Source organism: Panthera onca, chromosome D4 (assembly GCF_046562875.1).
Source record: "Panthera onca isolate mPanOnc1 chromosome D4, mPanOnc1 haplotype 2, whole genome shotgun sequence".
Lineage (NCBI taxonomy): Eukaryota > Metazoa > Chordata > Mammalia > Carnivora > Felidae > Panthera > Panthera onca.
The window spans coordinates 21,846,994-21,863,226 of record NC_138351.1 but is presented as its reverse complement, the minus strand read 5'-3'; the positions used below and the strand labels follow the sequence as shown (position 1 = coordinate 21,863,226).

Below are 16,233 nucleotides of genomic sequence, written 5' to 3'. Positions count from 1 at the left end.
CCCTCTGCTAACACAGTCAACCGTCTATCCTCTTGCTAGCGTTTGGGTGTGTAAATACCCGGGGCACAGAAGTTAGATGCAGAATGTCCTAGAACTCTGTATATACATCAAAGCATCCAGTACTAGATTAATCAAATGTCATGCCATAGACCGTGAGCCACTGAAAGTCTGCGAAAACACATGGCCAAGGACTTCTACTGGGAACGGAGAGTGGGTCAGAGAGGCCATCCGCAGCCCTGAACGGAACGAGCCAGAGCAGAGGGACGGAGGGTGATTTTGTCGAAGTGCTTTCAATACTGGCTGGCAGATGAAAACATGAGGCCTTACTCCTCTATCTAAGGAACAACAAAGACTTCGCAAGCACAGTCTCATGCAGCGATGCCAGTAAAATCCCACAACATTAACCGAATGCTCCTTCTGTACCGGCAGTGTGGTGAGACACTGGGGACACGAAGTGAAGACGGCACCAGTGCTTCGGTGCTGTCGAGTCTAGAGGGAAGGGGATGGAATGGAATAATCACAAGCTGGACAGAGAGAGTGCTCTGGTTTCAAATCTCAGCTCCAGCAACTTAGTAGCTGTGTGATTCTGGCAAACTAACCCCGAGGCCTCAATTTTCATCCCTGTAAAATAAAGATACCTGTCCTACCAGATTGTCATGAAGATGAAATGAGATAGCCACATGAAATGGCAAGCATACTGACCTTTCTTTCATGCGTATTTCTGGCATCTGCCCGAGAAGCCACAGGCCAAGGCTTCGCCAGCAGCCCAAGCAGGCAACGGGAGGCCTGGAGCGCGGCCGCACTGTCTCCTACTGGCCTGCCTTTTTGACAGAGGCAAATGGGCAGTTCTTCAGGTTCTGGGCAAAGGCCACCCCACTACTTGCCCAGATTCAAACGTTTCAGCCAGCAGATTCTCTAGTTTGGGCATCTACCTGCCCTATTGGCTTGGTGCCCTCTTCAGAAGTTCTGCTCTTTTCTCTCATTCGTAGGATTCAGGTCGAGCACACCTTCTGACATGACGGTGAGCCGGGGTAGTAGAATAAAGTCTACGCTTGCAACCCCAACCTCACCGAAGTTTGACAAATGACCCTAAGGTGAGTAAGGCATCAGGACTGGTGGGGTGGGGTGGGCCAGGCACTCTGCTGGGCTGTAAGGCACTGACTGAGCACACAGTACCCCTCAGAGCACCCCTGTTTTAGTAAGGGGCATCAAAATAAACTTATTGATATAGTAATAAAAAATTAGTAAGTGCCAACGGCAACATGTTACAAAGGAGATAAACAGGATGCTAACCTTCAGCGTCCTGACAGGGTGGCCAGGGACTGGTTCTCAGAGAGATGACATTCAGCTGACAGTGGGAGCAAAAGCTGGAGCCAACCAGGTGGACGGCCAGGAGAACGCTGTGGACAGAGAGGCAGGAGGCCTGGGTGCCGACCCTGGAGGGCCAGCATGAGGGCTGGGCTGTGCGGGGCTCAGCAGGCCATGGGGAAGTCTGTTTAATTCTGAGTGCCACTGAGGAGAATGGGGGGATGACACATGTTCTCAAAATCGGTCAGATCTCTGGAAAGTTCTATGTTAGAGGCGGACCAGAGTTAAGACTTTTCAGAGCACTTAAAACCGGAAAAGACCACCTTGCTCACTTACCTCCACCCCCTGGTAATTAAAAATAAAAACAATACTAGGTGCACAACACAAACCTTGCAATTATACTAAAATTAAAACAACAGCATTTTGCTTCAGATCATCAAAACTGAGCTTTCATCACTTCTGTGTCCCTGCTTTTACCAACCCAGTTAGCAGGGAGGCAGTGATCCAGGGCAGATGCAGGTGACTCGGACTGGAGGGGGCACTGGAGAAGGGGCGAAGAGGATGGATTCGAGAGATGGGGAGGTATGATCCGGCGACTCACTTCACGCGATCGTGTATGTGTCACACACACAAGTATGTGTATGTTGCAGGGTGTGTGTAGGTATATATATGTGTTTATAGAATCAGAATGGAAATCCAGCTTGTCCACATACTTCACTCATCTTCACCGTGATATACGTTTGTACTGGAAAAACAAAGAGCTCCTGTCCTTTCCTAGGTATCCCACAAGAATGCGCTTAACCTTAAGGTGCTCATGGGACGACGGGGAAACATGTGAATGGCATCCTCCAGGTTGATCACGGAAGGGGGTGGGGTGGGAACACACAATTGATCTAATCAACCAGAATTACATTTCCACAAAGTGGTACACTAGATATTTGAGAGAGACGCTGCAGAATAAATGCTGATCGCTACTCAAAGAAACTTAGAAAGAAGGAAGGAAGACCTGTATCTGTGATAAACAGAAAACCGGGTTATAAGAGCATGTGAGACATTTTGGGGGGTGAGATCTACCCACTGAGACTCCTATGGGAGAGTAGGCCAGGCACTGCCTGGGAAGGAGGAGACAGTGCTGCCAGGGTCCACACCTGGGCTGAGGGGATTTCAGGCATGGGGGGGAAGGCGAGGCTAAGTCCAGGAGGAAGAGGAGGAGAGTAAGACACAGAGCAGCGAGGACAGAAAGGTGCCCTTTCTCTGGGATAGTGTCACAGGATGAGACAAGCAGGTGGGGGGCAATTCAAGGACTAGGCAGTGGTTCTCAGCCCTGGCCTCATGACCGACTTGCCCAAAGAGCTTAAAAAAAAAAAAAAAGCCTCACCTGTGCCCTGCCCTGGAGCAAAAGAGTCAGAATGGGGAGTGGGCCTGGCCAATTTTGCAAGCCCCCGGGTGGGTGGCTCTATCTTTGAGAACCTCTGACCTCAGGCGTATTCAGATAATCAGCAGTGCTGCGACTGCTGTCAATTAGTACTCCTAATCAACTAGAACCACCTACCTATTAATACCAAGTCACCTCCAGCCCTTTCAGAGGGCACAATGAGCCCAGGAGCAGCAACAGCATCCCAGACTTTATCTCCCTGTGGCTGTTCTTGCCGGGATGACCCACATTTAACCGGTAAGAAATAACATATTTCAAAATCATAGTTTGGAGTTGGGAGAGAGAAAACAATCACAACTGTGTCACAAGATGAGGCGACATGCTCTTTACCCATTTCTGAACGCCTGAATGTGGTGTTCCCATGCATGACTCTACAATGCTGACAAAGTGATGTATTTTGAGTGCCATAATTAAAACGATAATCTCAATAAAGTGGGCATTATGAGATAATTGGCCATCCTCAGGTATTAAGTAAACTGTGGTAAAAGCCAAGGATACTCATCGCCAAGGTCAATTACAATAATTGCTAATCTGAATCACATTATGCTATTGTAAACCCCGCTTGATTTAAAACACACACACACACACACACACACACACACACACACACACACACATCAAAAACTGATTTAACACACACCACAGGGAAATGACCTGAGGAGTTCTTGTTGTTCTTGTTGCCTGACTACTGGTCACTGAAGAATTCGTATAATCAACTTTGTAGGGTCCCCACTTACATCCTATCCCTTTAAACCACACCTGTTTCCTCAGCTCTGCAGTCTGAGCTCATTAAGGAAATGTGCCTCTCAGACGTTAGGTGGCTCAGAACGGTAACATATAGGAAGACAGAGTGGCTCCAAATTGATAATAAAATTAGTCCAACAGAAAAACAAATACCCATTACTCCTTGAGAGTAATTTTCCCTGCCTCGGCACGTTACAGGAAGTCTTCACTGACTTCTGCAGAAACCGAGTCTCTCAGATATGATGGGTTTTAGCTTGTGGGAAGTTATTTCACCCTCCACATGCCACTGTCAGCTTGCCTAGTAGATCGACACTCAGGCTCAAGTAACCAATGGTCAACCAGAAGTCAGGAAAAGCCCGGAAGACAAGCGGGAAAACAGAATGTGTGACCTTCCTTCGGCTAATTGGAATGTGTTTGGCAATCGAAGAGTATAAAACTTCTTTTTTAAGCTGTGATTAAACATCAAGACTTTGATGTTTTATACGGCATTCTTCCCCACTAATTAACTGCACTAATGAAGTTAATTAGTGGGGAAGAATGCCGTATAAAACATCAAAGTCTTGATGTTTAGTGTCACCATCAGTTCAACTAAACAGTAATAAAGAAATAATTTCTTGAAGCGCATTTATGCATGCTCAGCACTTCGGTTTACAAGCTCCGATTGTAGGATAGGAACATTTTTCAAAATATCCAAAGATGCTATCCACGATGCAATCCAACTGCACTGACAGCAACAACATACCATTTAATGTAGTGTAATTAAGTGGCCAAGAACGCCACATAAAGCAAAAGAATTGAGACATTTAATCATAGTTATGAGGACAGTTATAAATCTACCATTACTGTGAGATGAAGGAATGGGGAAACCCAAGGCGAACAGCCACACGAAGAACTATGCAACCTGAAGGCTGATGCTAATTAAGCAGTGGATAGCGGGTTTACACAAGGGATCAAGACCCCATGGAGAGTGGGTCTAGACAAGGGATCAAGCTATCAAACAAGACGTGCAGACAGCAGGTCCTTTCAAGCACTCCTGGATGGCACCTCGTGTCCTCTGCCCTTTGGTGGAACACAGTGAGCGGGGATAGCAATACTGGGATGTGAAGTCCACCGTGGGCCTCCTCCACGTGAGGCTAATGGCCGCGACAGGCTCTGCTGAACAAGGCTGGTAAGTGCTCCTCTTTAGGGGACAACATCTAGTCCCCTACTATCTTAAGTATGGCCCACTGTCCAGCACCGTGGAGATCCCCTTTGAGAGTCTGTCCAAAATACACTCCTGACGGCCCTGCCCTGTATCTAACTAAATCTGCAGTTAACTCACATTGTCTGTTTATCCTCATTAAAATATTTGACAAGCACCTGTCTACTTCAGCCTCCCCCCCACCCCCTCCTTATACAGGAAGAAACTCGAATCCCTAAGATGAAGGAGCTCAAACTAACAGGGCAGATACTGAAAGACGACCCTCTGATTTTAATAGGAGGCCCAGGAAATGGTGCCTGTGTGCTGCGTCAAAAGAAACCATATACAGAGCAACAAGGCATCGTCAATAAAAGAGGACAGAAGGAATGACAGGAGAATGACAAAGGGGATTGCTTCATTAGGTAGGACAGGTCTGGGTTCAAATCTATTCTACTTGGGCCAAGCAGTCTATGAAACAAGTATGAAGTGAAAATTTACAAACTCTAGAAATATAAAAGATGAAAAGGACATTAAAATGTGTATTGAGAAAGAAAAGCTCTAGAGAAGGAAAAGTTGTGGAGTCTCCACTTTACTTTTTTGAAGGGCGATGGAGACACGAGAGGAAACGTGGCATCCGCGGGGCCACCGCACAGGCCTGTGGAGAAAGCGGATGGACCACCCCGGGCACCATGAATTGTGCTCCTGCACAACCGTACGTCGCCACACAAACTCACGAGGCGATGACAAGGACGCGCAGATTGTCGCATCACCTAAGGCTGCATTCTAAAGGTCAATCAGGATTCTAGACAATGACAAAAAAAAAAAAAAAAGAACAAGAAGGCAGGCTACATAAAAGTCACTGAGGCAATTTCATCATTAATCATAGAATGAATGTCTCTCTCCCCAGTGAAATGTGAGCTCCGTGAGGGTGGACACTGGTCTTTTTCAATACTATATCCCCAGAGCCTAAGTACGGTGCCTGTCCTTGGCTAGCCACTGAAGAGCAAAATTTTAACAACACTTAACAAAGAACAGTCCTGAGGCTTATTATGTGGAGATGCTCACTGTATTAAGCATCATTTAGCAGTTGCTACACTGAGTGATGGGACAAAACTGACAGATAAACTTGACTCTTGGAGGCTACATTAGTTTCCTAAGGCTGCTGTACGAATTCCCACAAACTGGATGGCTTAAAACAACAGAAATGGGGGCGCCTGGGTGGCTCAGTCGGCTGAGCGTCCGACTTCGGCTCAGGTCATGATCTCGCGGTTCATGGGTTCGAGCCCCGCATCGGGCTCTGTGCTGACGGCTCAGAGCCTGGAGCCTGTTTCGGATTCTGCATCTCCCTCTCTTTCTGCCCCTCCCTCACTCATGCTCTGTCTCTCTCTGTCTCTAAAATAAACATTAAAAAAAAAAAAAAAAGAAAAAAGCCCCACCACCAACAACTGAAATGTCTTCTCTCATGGAGGGGGAGGCTAGAAGTCATGGTCAAGGTGTCAGCAGGGTCAAGCTCCCAATGAAGTCTCTAAGGAAGAATCCTTTGCCACTCCAGCTTCTGGTGGTTGCTGGCAATCCTTAGTACTGCTCTATCTGTGGCTGCGTAACTCCAATCTCTGCTCGTCTTCATATGGCCTTCTTCTCTCTCAGTTTTTGTACTTCCCCGCCCCCACCCTCTGGAACAGTGGCAATGTCACTGAAATGTCTCAGGAACTATCCTATCTAGATGACTTTCTCACCACATGCACGTGGTCGCAGTGTCAAGGCAGAGGCACTGGCTTTTTAAAGGTTTCCCACCTCCTCCTAATTTCTTTCAGAGTCTTGCCTCATCTCCAGCATTTTAAAGTACTAAGGAATTCAACCTGTAGCATTTCTCCAAAGGAACAATATTTATATTGCAAAATGATGAACTTGGCCCTCCAAAACATCCTCTTACTCAAGAACTTGAATGAATGAGGGCAGCAGCAGACAAGATGCAACAGACCCATAAAAACACTCCTCATGTGATGCAGACACAGGGCTACTGGGTTGAGGGTGAACTAAGAACGTATGAGCTTTTTCCTTTAAAAAAAGTTTTTAAAAGATTAATGATATGCCTAAATAACTGAGTGATATAGAAACTGCCTAACAACGTGGATGCCAATAGCTCAAATCAATAAAGTCTCAATCTCTGAGATCCTCTGGACTTGAAAATACTTTTTGGTAAGTAATAAGCAAACTCATTTTTAATTCAAGCCAAAGAAGCAAAAAACCAGAAATCATGCTCCCTTACATCCTAATATGCTGCCAAGTAGTTAAGTGTGATAACTGACTTTCAGACATATGACCTTCTGTTCAATTCAAATAAGTTATCTTTAGATGTTTTGTGACGACTATTCTTGTGATTTAAGTACCTCATAATAAAATCCATCTTTCATTTTGCTTTTGTTTAGGAAAGGCTTGAATAATACCCTTACAACAGTGTTCTGGCAAACACTTTTAAATTATGTAATTCACCAGGTTCAACTCTGCTGGTACAATCACTTTCAAAGAAGATGGTTATAATACATTATCATTACAGCTATACAATCCAAGTTGAATTTTCCTTGGCTGAATTCCTAACATTTTAATGCTGAAATTGATCTGTTTTAAAAACATCATGTGAAGGGTTTTTAAATACCATACATGCCCAAGCTCTTTATTTTAAATGCTTTAGAAATGAGCTTGCATAAACAGAAGAAAAAAAAAAAATCTGTTCTCTAATCTAGCATTAAGCATATTTTAAAGAACAACAGGCATGTTTCCAAACAAACTACTGTAGTATACAAATTACCCAGCAGGGATGAGGATAACAATGCTTCTTATGTGGGTTTAGAACCTAGAGAAAGCTGACATTTCATCAAAGTTGTCTTGGAAACAATATTCTTTGTATTATTTAAAACACATGAGGTGCGCATTTGGGCGTGGGCTATTTCTTGCAAAGCAGATTGTGAGGCTGCCAAGTTTCTAGTACAGTGACGAGGAAGAGGAGTGTGTAAGCACTGAAATTATGTAAGAGGTTCACAAGAACACAGGACCGCCAGGACTCTCGCATGCTATACTCTCTGGTTCCCGCTCGGGAAGATTTTCCTTCACCGCTGAGACCACTGTGCAGACGTGACTGCAGTACTGGCCATGGCTTTCATACCTCCTTGTATCCACATTTGGTAGTGCCTTGTCATACTGATGCTAGATTCGGTCGTGTGAATTGCTTTGGTCAAGAGCACAGTATCAAACTTGATGCAAAGAACCCTACTCCTGCCAGAAAAAGAAGAAGAAAAAAAAAAAAGAACAAGGCTTGGCTAGCCTCCTGGATGGCTACAGGCGACATATGGGGAGCACCAGGTTATCTCAGCTGAAGACATTCTGGACCACCCAGCTGACTTCAGACACAAGAGCAAATTTGGACAAGCTCAGCAGACCAGCCAAGCCCGGCCAGGGTGGAAGAACTTGCCCCACAGCTAACACAAAAAGTAAATTAAAGAGAAATGACAAATAGTTTTCACTTTATACCACTAAGTTTTGGAAAAGATTATTACGCAGCATTGCTAACTGATATAACCATTTAATTAAGAATTAGCACCATAAGAATATATGCCCCTTTCACTCTTTAAGCTATATTAAAAATAGATGAAAATAATGTAAATTAAAAAGCAAGCTCATTCCTTTCTGGTTCCCAGCCTTATCACTTCTAACACCTCAAGAAACGAATCCACATATGTATCAATGGTAAACTCTCATAAATTCATTATTGCTTCACCAACACCAATCACTCTATAATTTTCAAATCATTTCCACATATATCATCGTATTTGCCCTCTCCAAAACTTTGTTAGGACAGTATTATCACCACCATGTTAGTGATGAGCAAACAGAACTCTAGTGAGATTAAGGGACTGCTTGAGGGCGCACAGCTAGACACAAGTACAGCTGGGGCCGGAATACAGGGCTTCTGACTCTAGACTGGAACTGATTTTCACTAATACCCTGACACGAAGTCAGGAGAATAGGACAAGGTCAATGAGATTACTCACACTTGATCAATTCATGGAGTAAAAAGGCAAGACACAAAAAACTAGATATTGAGGTAACTGAAATAATTTAGAAAAAAAAAACAGAACAGCTCACGGTATAAATCCTAAATTACACTGATATTCCAAGATTACGTAAGTTAGATATGTATTCAAATGCCACTTCTTTTCACAGCAATAAATATTTTCCCAGGTCATTATTTTTGAAATAGTTCTCAGTATGTGCGCACAATTTTGTGAATCAAAGGAATTTCGAAGAGAAAGGGGCCACGGTAATGATACCTCCATAAAACTAGTCAGGACAGGCACTGTGGAAGCTCTATAATTGGTTCTCTCCACACCTGAATATTAAAACAACTCTCAACTTCAAGTTTATGCTCAGCTTACTTCTACATCTCATCTTCATTTAAATTTCCTCCTGAGGGGATTTTCAAAAGGAAATAAAATAACCTTTTAGAGTTATCATTTCACATACACAAAAAGTACCCCGTAAGCCCTAGGAAGAAGGACCGTGGAGTCCACGGACTCCTGAAACCAAAAAAGAAGAGGCAGAGAGAAGCAAAGGATTCATCTGAAAGACAGGGAACAGTGAGCTGGGAGTTAAATTAATGGTCTATATCAAAGGTTGGCCAGCTTTTTCTATAAAGGGCTTGCTCCCATCATTTTAGGCTTTGCGGACCACATAGCAAAGCCTATGCATGTTATTTGTTTACAACCCTTTAAAAATGTAAAAAAAACAGTCTGAGTTCATAGGCCACAAAAAAGGAAAGGAAAAAGAAAAATAAGAAATGAATTTGGCCATAGTTTGCCTGTGTCCTCGTCTACATAACTGCAAGAGAATGTGGTGTATTCCTACATTTTTATATGACCTGAAGCATATGACCACAACAATCCTATCAAGTTTCCAGCATTCTCTCCCCAGGGAGAGAGATGGGGTCTGCATGGTATGACCAGCTGCTCCACCTGGGGCCGTCCCGCCACTCTGAGATGACTGGGCATTTAGATTTTTGTTATTTTAAATGCAAGAAGAAGGTCACAGGTGGTCATGTTAATAACTTCAGTTACCAGTCAACTCAGTCGCATGGCTGCACTTACTATGCCTGAGGACCCTGGACGGAAGCCCCTGGCGGACCAGTCTGGAGGAGAAGGAGACCAGTTGCCTCCCTTCACTGGTTTATTTGAGACAGTAACAAAGAAAGGACTGCTGTGACAGAGGCACCCTGACAGCAATCCCGGAATGCTCAAAGCAGAAAAGGACAAGGTCTTCCCCCTCAGAGCATTCCGTCCCTGGAAAAGCTCGAGATAAGATAAGCACACAAGTTCTAAGGCTGCACTTGAGAGCCTGCAAGTCAGGAAACCCTTCGAGCCAGATGTGCTTTCAAAGTCAGTAGTCGGGCAATTTGAGAAAGGCAGTATCATACACTTACTGTACATGCTCTGGGATAACAGCCCAAGGCCAAACATTAATATTTCTATCGTCAACTCAGTTTTGTTACCAAATGAGACTCAAAGAAACACTTTGTTTTCAGAGCTCTTTGGATTTCGGGGTAGTGGGTATGGAACTGTCGTGGATAAGGGTAAGATGAGGCCTAATCCCAGAAGAGTCTGTAAACTTACTTTTTCTTTCTCTTTCTTTGAAAATAAAGTTTTAACTTAAGAAAACCACAGAATATGGTGATTCCAGAGCCAAACTCGAAGCAGCCGTCAACTTCTGCTACACCAGCACAGCCTTCTTTATGGCACCAGATCTCAGCAAAGACGACAAGTTACCTGAGATGCACGTGAGGGGAGTTCAAGCTCATCAAGATTTTACTCTTAGTAATGTTTTCTTGCATACCCAAAATCTATTAAAAAAATCAGACCGAAAAAATACATAAAATATTCCCCAGGAGGTGGTTAAGGAAAGAATATAATTTTCTTAATAAATTATCCATCAAATCACTAAGTACCCGTGGCTATGTGGCTAGAAAAGATAATACACTTCTAGAATGGGGCCACTGTAATGTGGACATTCGATCTTCAATTTCCAAGAGAACATGCTCCAAAACCCAATAATATGAAAGCTAGAGATCTTCTGACCTTCTCAGTATGTATGTCCTGTCATTCTATGAGGAAAGAGCCTATGCCCAAATGACCTTTGCTTCCGCTACAGTGCCCTGTATGAAGCAAGCCCTTTGTCAAAACCTAACAAATCTATCCAAGCGATTTTCATTTGTACATCTAAACATGAAAAACAAACTATATTGTTCATTAAACCGGCAGACTTGGTAAGTTCTTTTCACCACAGTGGACGGAGTATATCCAAGACTCATTTGAATACATCAATACATTATTTTCCCCAGATTGAATCTGGTTTTTTAAATGCAGACAACAGATTTAGAGAACTCCTGGTCCAACTACTTTGGTTTTAATACTGAAATAAAAGCAGGGAGAAGGACTTGTCTGAGGGCCTATAACTAGTAAGAGGAGAAGCTCGGGCAGAATGAGGTCTGCATGTGGTTTCTGATTCAGGTAATGAAAATCTGCTGATAAACAAGGATGTTTACCCAAGACAATGTGTACAGATTAAAGCCTACACATTAGTTCTGGTCGTACTGCATTAGGCTCACAGAGGCAAGATTATGAGGAAACAAAGCTTCTAATTATCAAGGAGGCAGGTCCACACACAACTGGATGAAGCTCGTCACCCCTGAACTGAAGCATCCTGATCCTGGGCAAAGGCTGTGCCCAATTTCTTTCCTGCCTTATTTCATGTATTTCAGAATATGGCTAACATGATTTCCTGCTAATTTCTCTAACAAATACGCGGACTTTATACAATGTAAAACAGCTCTCTGAACTTGTGCAGCAAGTGCATCCCACTCACTACTTGCTTTGCCAACAAGCTTCTGATTTGATCTTCACCTTTATATACAAACAGGCATTCGAAAGAGAAGAAAGAAATTTTACCAAGAGCACCTGATAAGGTTAATCTCTCATTAATCTTCCTCCTTAAGTTTCCGAGTTTGGCAAACGTAAGGATCCTCCTCCTACACTGCCCACTTCCGATTGTATAGGCAAAAGAGTGCCCACCACTGGACCACATCGATACAGAGGTGAAATTAAGGACAAAATTAAATTCAAAACCCAGAGGGAGTTTAATTGTGAGGATGCCACAGCTTAAAAGTTTGGGAGAGTAGAGGCTGGGTGTAAGTTTGTTTCCAGAAAACAAAGTAAAAAATTAAATCTGGCACTGGTCATATATAAATTCAAAATACAGAAGTGTCTTACAAAAAGCTTAATGAAGAAATCAGGTTATCAGGACCTGTGATTATCAACCTCAAATATTTTTTTTTAATTCCTGCCATGTCATCTTGTCTCTGCTATTACCATCGTCTAGTCCTTATAAGTAATTAAAATTAACATCTTGAAGGAAAAGAAAGGACACCCTAAAACGAGATAAAGCAGGAGAAGCACGTGGCCCACTAGTAAACTAAACTGGGGCTTCTGCACCATGGAGTACTGCCAGCAAATTGAATAAACAAATTTGAATAAACAAAATACTTCCACATATACAATAAACAAACTTCACAATACTTCATTACACTTATCATATAATACTCCATAAACGCTAGGTCTTCAAGAACCCAAGCAGTCATGCAATGTGATGGCAAAACTGAGGCTGAGAGAGAATAGAGGACACCCCCAAGGTCAGATAACAGGAGCAGAATCCCTGAATCTCAGCCCAGTGCTCTTTCTACTGTATCACCAGTTGGCTTTTTTTTTTTATTTCTACGTATTTTATTTTAAAAAATAATAAAGTATACTCAAGGAGTTAGACTTCTGAACCAAAATAGTTTCAGCAGTGACAAAAGCAATAATTTATTTACTTTATCTGTTGTATCCTTTGCTGGAAAAGACCTTGGGGAGCAAAAACAGTGAAGAATCCCATTAATTAGAGTCTCTAAAACAAACATCAGTGGCAATTAACAGGCCATCAAATATGGCAGTAGAATAAAACAGTATAAAATAGTGTTCCTTCACTGCCACTCTACCAGGGAAAACTAGCTTTAAGCATCTTGCAAGATGCCTGGGACCCAATCACATCAAAGTGGCCGGTGTAGGACGCTCAGGCACCATCTATCTCTCCTCACTGCAGTTCCCTAATGTAAAGCCAAGATTTGTGTTTAAAAGAAAAGCAGAATGACTAATCAGGGTGGCATAGACAGTGCTTCATAAACAAAAGAGGGATCCTGAAAATGATTCAAGCCCCCAGTCATAAATAGCTGTTAATGATGGGGCGCCTGGGTGGCTCGGACAGTAAAGCGTCCGACTTCGGCTCAGGTCATGATCTTGCAGTTTGTGGGTTCAAGCCCTACGTCGGGCTCTGTGCTGACAGCTCAGAGCCTGGAGCCTGCTTAGGCTTCTGTGTGTCCCTCTCTCTGCCCCTCCCACGCTCATGCTCTGTCTCTCAATAATAAATAAACGTTAAAAAAAAAAAAACACAAAAACTGCCCATAAATAGCTGTTAATGAGTCCCCCACTGTGGACTGACAGGATAGCCTTGTATCATGCTTTATTTTCATTTTAAATAAATAAATGTAGAATAAAGGAGATTCCATTTCTGTTAATTCTTTTCAAGTGGATCCACAAATCGACACAAAATTGCTCTTGTCAGGCCGTGGGCCCCCTCCACCCCCCGCCCCCCACCCCGGGGTTTGGTATTTAAAAGCAGAAATCGCCAGCATATGCAGCCCCTAACTTAATTCTCCGCATTATCCTCAACAAACTGATACAGCACTGCAATAAAGCATTCACTGCCCCGTGGTTCCTACCTAAGTGTCCCATGTGTTCTGTCCCGAAGGTACCAAGTCATCCTTTCCTGGAGGGGGGAGGGGCAGCAGCAGAGAGAAGGAAAGGACTGGAAAGGAAAACGCAGAACAGTCCAAAGAGGCCAAAGGGGCCTCTGAGTTATGAAATACAAGTGGTCCTTCCTCAATTTGTGTCATAAATCTCCAAGTCAGCTGATGAAAATAACAGCCAAAACAGTAAAAGCTTGAGCATTTGTGCATCAATTAAGGAGGAGAAGTAAGCATAAACAGATTTAAAAATTACAAATTATTGGGGTGCCTGAGTGGCTCAGTCACTTAAGCAATCCGACTTCGACTCAGGTCATGATCTCATGGTTCATGAGTTCAAGCCCTTCGTTGGGCTCTGTGCTGACAGCTCGGAGCCTGGAGCCTGGAGCCTGCTTTGGATTCTGTGTCTCCCTCTCTCTCTGCCCCTCCCCTGCTCGTGCTCTGTCTGTCTCCCTTTCAAAAATAAACAAACATTAAAAAAAGATTACAAATTATTACAGACATTTAAGTTAGGAAGTACTGTATCATCACTAAATGCAGTTAGTGGTTATGTTAAAAAAAAAAAAAAAAAAAAAAAAGGCAAAACAACCCTTGCTTCTCCATGAAAGAAAAATGACAACAAACTATAAAACCCAAATTAGGGAATTCTATGACTGCAAGAGTATTCCTGTTAACCCCCAACAAGAGGATGAGGTGACAAGTTAAACTCTTTCTCCGATTTTCATCTGCATAAATTTTAATTAGTCAGATAACAGATTCTGAGCTGTAAGAGGAGGAGGATACATCTGCTGAATATGAGAAATTTAACAGAAAAACACACACAGGATTGTGTGATAACATTCCAAAATGTTGAGAAACAAAAATGGCCTCAAATCACCATTATTAAAAGCACATACCTTCCCCTGGTGAAGAGCTTCCACTCCTAAGGACATATGACAGCTAAGCCACACAGGCGAACACATCACAACAGCATCATTACACATGCACAAAATCACATCTATTTAGTGTGGATTTCCGTGCATGTGACAGACAAGAAAGGGAAGAAGCTCAGGTAGGAGCCCGGCTGTCTTCCTAAGGGGCGGGCACCGTGCCGGGTCTCCTCGAACGCGTCTCTAATCCTCATACTAAAATCCTACACCAAGAAAGGTACACTCAGATGAGACTGAAACTGACCCTAGTGCAGAGACGAATAGGATGGGCCCTGGACACTAACCTGATTCTAATCAGCTCATCGGACAGATTACATTCCAGGTGACCACGGGCAAGTCTCTTAGCCTCGCTGTGTCCCACTTTCCTCAGCCTGTTAGGACTAAAGCAAAGGATGGGCGCAAGGTAAGGACTCGGCCAGCACGGAATAAATACACCCTCAGTGCTCATTATTTTTATTATTATTGTCCAAGCTCACAAAGCTGACAGGTGGCAGAGTTGCCTCTAGAACCAATGACAGTGGCTACAAAGCCCGGGTCGCTTCGCTCTATACTAAGCAGCTTTCCGGCAATTTTCATAAACATGGAGAAGAGCAAAAGGCCACCTCCCTCAACAGGAAGGGAAGCCTGAGGCATGTGTCCTACGAGGGGACTAGACAAGGTGAGGGCAATTAAGAGGAAGATTCCAGGGGTGATGGGCCCAGGGACAGCCAGAGGCAAGAGCCAGAGCAACCAGAACTGCCCAGTCTCCAAGGCCATCTCACTGAGGAAGGCATAGCATACCTGGCCGGGATTGGAAGCAACGGCCACCAGGGCTCAGGGGCAAAACCCACTCATGTGTGACGATGACCATGCGCCCTAACTACATTTTGAGTCTATGTTTTGTTTCACATTTACTACTTTGGAGCAAGATGCAGCCTGTGGTTTTGGTGGCTGACAATGAGTAAAACATGAATTATACTGCAACTTTAATTTTTGTACGGGGAAGTTATTCATGAAAACTTTTCTAGATATAAAAATAAAAAAAACCTAAAATATGCAAAGTAGGAAATCAGACAGAAACATTTCACTTGAGGTGGAATCCTCCCACAAAAGCAAATACTTTGATATGGACCTATGCATAAAGTTATCTGAAAGGGAAACCACACTTTAAAAAATCATGTAGTATATTCTAAAGGCAAACAAACATTTCTGAAGTCACTCCCTGCCAATTTACATACATGGGATTCCAGGAGGTAAATCATGAAGGAAAAACCTCTAAGACTTACCCACATTATTTTGCCTTAATGGAACTGGGTTACATTTAATATTGTTTTAAGTAAGTGGACTATTGGTTGGGGTCTAGAAATTGTTTGGTTGTAAGGATATTTTTGTTGTAATGGTATTTGTTATCATCAGATCTGATTAGCACATCTCCCAAAACAAATGTTGTGACAACCACTAAAAAAAAAAAAAAAAAAAATCAGGATCTCAGGCCAACAAAACCAGCACTTTAAAAATTTCCTTCCTTGTTGGATGCAAAGACTGTACAATTCTGATATTTATTCTGAATATTTCAGTGATGTATCCTACACGTATTTGAAAGCCAAAGGCACATAATTTATAGCAGGGTTTCTGAAACCGTGCCCTTTTCACTGGTTGCTGGCATTTAAAGCATGTTTTCACACATCTTGCAATGTTCTAAGACTATCCAAATTGATTGGAATTACATTTTTAAAGCATTTTTAATTGAGTTCCTGGGCTGAGAGTGTTCTAC

At 43.1% G+C, this 16,233-nt stretch overlaps 1 protein-coding gene across 13 annotated transcripts in view; it reads right to left on the bottom strand.

Annotated features, from left to right (window-relative positions):
- LOC132663591 (transducin-like enhancer protein 4) overlaps positions 1–16,233 on the bottom strand; it is a 141,969-nt gene that overhangs the window by 34,975 nt on the left and 90,761 nt on the right. The window lies entirely within an intron of this gene.